Source organism: Arachis ipaensis, chromosome B04 (genome assembly GCF_000816755.2).
Source record: "Arachis ipaensis cultivar K30076 chromosome B04, Araip1.1, whole genome shotgun sequence".
Taxonomy (NCBI): Eukaryota; Viridiplantae; Streptophyta; class Magnoliopsida; order Fabales; family Fabaceae; genus Arachis; species Arachis ipaensis.
The window spans coordinates 86,465,268-86,466,486 of record NC_029788.2 but is presented as its reverse complement, the minus strand read 5'-3'; positions in this window follow the sequence as shown (position 1 = coordinate 86,466,486).

Genomic DNA, 1,219 nt, shown 5'->3' with positions numbered 1-1,219 from the left:
GTATATATAAAAGAAAAAAATTGACAGACATAAGGCTACACTTATATAGAGTAGCTATGGTATAAAATATGGCTACACTTAAAAGGTGATGTGGAAGCAAAGATAAGTGTAGCCTATTCTGGTAAGCATGGAAGCTGAAAAGGCGTAGCCTTTGGTCCTGAACAACATCACTTGAAAAGCGCACCCTATTCCTAAATGCTAAAAGTGTAGCCTTTGACATAGAAAAGCGTAGCCTTTGAGAATAGGCAACGACCGAATAGGCATCCCCTACTAAATCGTCTCCATAGCCCGAGAAGTGTAGCCTTTGCCTAAGACATCATTTTTTTCACTTTTAGCTATATTTTTTAAGTGTGGCTGCTGAATGGGTGTTTTTCTTGTAGTGATTTAATATATATACAATATATTATCTTATTAGATGATCCTCTCTTTTTATCTATTAAATTTAGTTTAAATAATTAAATTTTGTTAGAGTACAGTGTGTTATACATCTTTAAAAAAGACAATCCCAAATAAATTTAGATAGAGTTGCTTTAGATATTTGAAAAGATAATAAAAAAACTTAAACAAGAATCACTTTAGGTATTAAAAAAAACAATATTTTACGTATATTTTTATATTAGCTAAAGGATAATTCGTTAAAAGTGTTGTAATAAAATATTTTGTCAAGGATTACTTCTGAAAATTCTAAGACAATCCTTACTCAAAATAAGTTATTATAGAAAAAAAGATAACGTTTTTTAAAGATTAATATGAAAAGTGTTTCTTCTGATGCAAAAAACCATTATTTTAGGTTAAAGATAGTGGCCGTATAGCTAATTTTTCCCAAAAATATTGTGTTTCGCCAATAAGCGTTGTTTTTAATCAAAAGTATCACTTTTTTATGTGTTTAGGAAACGTTTTTAAAAGGTTACCTCAAGTTTATTGTACCGAGGGTAAATTAAAAAGGTTAATTGACCGTTAATTATCGTGATAGGGCATAATGATTATTCCACTTAATAAAAAATTATAAAATAAATGAAATTAGAGGTCAACTCAACATTTAAGAACTTTCTCACAACAAAATTCCATTATTATTTATTATATTGTGTTACGTAAGTTAAAGGGGAAAAATATTCTAAAACAGTTTAAAGTATACAGATGTGGAACTAGTGACGATGAATATAATGATATAATTAAGACAGCGGTCAACATCATATAAATTTTAAAAATTTACGTGCAA